Raw genomic sequence first — 3,247 nt, forward strand, 5'->3', positions numbered from 1 at the left:
CTACTTATCTCGTACATACCACTCTTCGTTGAAGATTTCTCTCCAGAGGTTTTCTCTGATTGAGCTCTCTCGCTTCCCCATTGATAATGATTCTGAGCCATACTCTCGATAAGTGCATAGGCATCAGCATACGCTTTGTCCATCAGTGCGCCACCTGCGGCGGCGTCAATTGTATGTCTCGTATTGTAGAGGAGACCATTGTAGAAGGTATGGATAATTAACCATTCTTATAATCCGTGATGTGGATAGAGTCTCAGCATGTCCTTGTATCTCTCCCACGCTTCGAATAAAGACTCGTTGTCTTTTTGTCTAAACCCATTGATCTGGGCTCTTAGCATGGCGATCTTACTTGGTGGAAAATAACGTGCCAGGAAGACTTTCTTGAGTTCATTCCAGGTCGTGACAGAATTGGCGGGTAAAGACTAGAGCCAAGCTCTAGCTCTATCCCTCAGTGAAAAAGGAAAAGGCGCAGTCGGATAGCTTCCGCACTGACATTATTCGCCTTTACAGTGTCTGCATATTGCAAGAACATTGATAAATGAAGATTAGGTTCTTCCGTCACATTTCTAGAAAATTGATTTTGTTGTACAACAGACAACAACGATGGTTTTAGCTCGAAATTATTTGCCTCAATAGAAGGAGCAACAATGCTATTGTGTGGTTCAGCTTGCGAAGGAATAACGTAAGATTTGAGAGGACGCGACTGTTCTCCCATGTTTGATTCTTCATCTGGTTCAGAAGGAGTAGTAGGAACTGAAGGATAGAAAAACACTTAGAAAGGGGGGGGGGGTTTGAATAAGTGTAGCTTTAAAAACTTGACAGATAAAAATAAATTGCACAGATATTTTTATCCTGGTTCGTTGTTAACTAAACTACTCCAGTCCACCCCCGCAGAGATGATTTACCTCAACTGAGGATTTAATCCACTAATCGCACAGATTACAATGGTTTTCCACTTAGTCAGCAACTAAGTCTTCCAGAGTCTTCTGATCACACACTGATCACTCCAGGAACAACTGCTTAGATACCCTCTAAGACTTTTCTAGAGTATACTGATCCACACGATCACTCTAGTTACAACCTGCTTAGATAACCTCTAAGACTTCCTAGAGTATTCTGATCCACACGATCACTCTAGTTCCTTACAACTTAATGTAATCAATTCTAAGAGTATTACAAATGCTTCTTAAAAGCTATAATCACAAACTGTGATATTTCTCTTAACGTTTAAGCTTAATCTCACTAATATATTACAACAGCAATGTAGTGAGCTTTGATGAAGATGAAGATTCTGAGCTTTGAATTTGAACAGAGTTTCAGCAAGTTAATAGGCGTTGTTTTGTTCAGGATCGTTTTCCTTGCTTCTCATCAGAACTTCATATTTATAGGCGTTGGAGAAGATGACCGTTGAGTGCATTTAATGCTTTGCGTGTTCCGTACAGCATCGCATTTAATGTTATACGCTTTTGTCAACTACCTCGAGCCTTGTTCACGCTGTGTCTACTGACGTAGCCTTTAGTAGCTTTTAACGTTCCTTTTGTCAGTCAGCGTAGCTTGCCACTTGTACTTCCTTCTGATCTGATGTTTGTGAATACAACGTTTGAATATCATCAGAGTCAAACAGCTTGGTGCATAGCATCTTCTGATCTTCTGACCTTGAAGTGCTTCTGAGCGTGATACCATCAGAACTTCAGTGCTTCTGTTCTCTTGTTCTTCTGATGCTTCCATAGACCCATGTTCTGATTCTGCTTCGACCATCTTCTGATGTCTTGCCAGACCATGTTCTGATGTTGCATGCTGAACCATTTGAGACAAAGCTTCTGAGCGCTGAATTATGCATACTCTTTATATATTTCCTGAAAAGGAAATTGCATTGGATTAGAGTACCATATTATCTTAAGCAAAATTCATATTATTGTTATCATCAAAACTAAGATAATTGATCAGAACAAATCTTGTTCTAACAATCTCCCCCTTTTTGATGATGACAAAAACATATATAAATGATATGAATTTGCGATCAGAAAGAACAGACGGCAAAAGACAAATTACACAGCTATAGCATATGAATATGTCTCCCCCTGAGATTAACAATCTCCCCCTGAGATAAATAATCTCCCCCTGAAATAAATACTCGAAGAACTTTAATAAAAGACTTCCCTGATTATTTCGGTAGAGACGATCATATAAGCTTCTGTCTTCAGAGAATTCATAGCTTCTGACTTCTGCTTCCATTGGACAGCTTCAGAACTAGAATTTCTTTAGATCCCTAGAACACTCACAGCTTCTGATTCCTGCTTCCATCTAGGACAGCTTCAGAACTTGAATTTCTTTGATCTTCTGAACATTCACAGCTTCTGATTTCTGCTTCCATTCAGGACAGCTTCAGAACTTGAATTTCTTTGATCTTCAGAACATTCACAGCTTCTGATTTCTGCTTCCATCTAGGACAACTTCAGAACTTGAGTTTTCTGGATCTTTAGAACATTCGCAGCTTCTGATTTCTGCTTCCCTCGGATAGCTTCAGAGCTTTGAATTTCTACCAACATCACTTCATGCTAGATTTGTATCAGAACATTGTTGAATGTACCAGAGCATCATCAGAGCATCTCTACATCCTGAAATGTTACAGAACAAAAACTAAACGACAAAAGTCAGCATGAACGAGTTAGAACATAAAATATATATTCGAACACATGATATGTATCAGAGCAAATAGAATTTTGTCAGATCAAATAGACAAATATGGATCAAATTCTATTATCAGTGCTTCTGATCTCTGAAGCTTGATAGCACTCAGCTTGCTTCAGTTTCCATGAGCTTATTCTTTTTACAGAATAACACTTCTTATGGTTTTTGCTTCTTGTGTTTGCTTTGAAGATTCTTTTCACTGCTTTATACCTGCAAAACACTTAAACCATATAGAACTTACAGTTCTTGTTAGTAAATGTGTGGGAGCTTTACCCAGCAACTGATAGATTAATCAAATCATTTATCATTTATCTTCTCCCCCTTTTTGTCATAACATCAAAAAGAATATTTCAAAAGATTCAGATGAATAAAACGACAAATAAAATCACTGGAATGAAAAAAAATTTTCATTGATAATCAACAAGAAGAATTACAGGAGAGGAATGCAGGAAAACAGATGCAACAAGGAAAGAAAACTACAAAGACCAAAGGACTAAGATCCTAGCCTACGCAAAATCCGCGCCAGAACATCATGAATCCCGTCAGTGCTTGTAGC

General features: G+C 38.4%; 1 non-coding gene across 1 annotated transcript; it reads left to right on the forward strand.

Annotated features, from left to right (window-relative positions):
• The first annotated feature begins 231 nt into the window (after window positions 1-231).
• LOC131640055 (small nucleolar RNA R71) lies at window positions 232-338 on the forward strand. The gene has a single exon (XR_009295133.1). It is a non-coding gene; the product is annotated as a small nucleolar RNA R71 (small nucleolar RNA).
• The last annotated feature ends 2,909 nt before the right edge of the window (window positions 339-3,247 follow it).

This window comes from Vicia villosa, unplaced genomic scaffold (assembly GCF_029867415.1).
Source record: "Vicia villosa cultivar HV-30 ecotype Madison, WI unplaced genomic scaffold, Vvil1.0 ctg.002918F_1_1, whole genome shotgun sequence".
Lineage (NCBI taxonomy): Eukaryota > Viridiplantae > Streptophyta > Magnoliopsida > Fabales > Fabaceae > Vicia > Vicia villosa.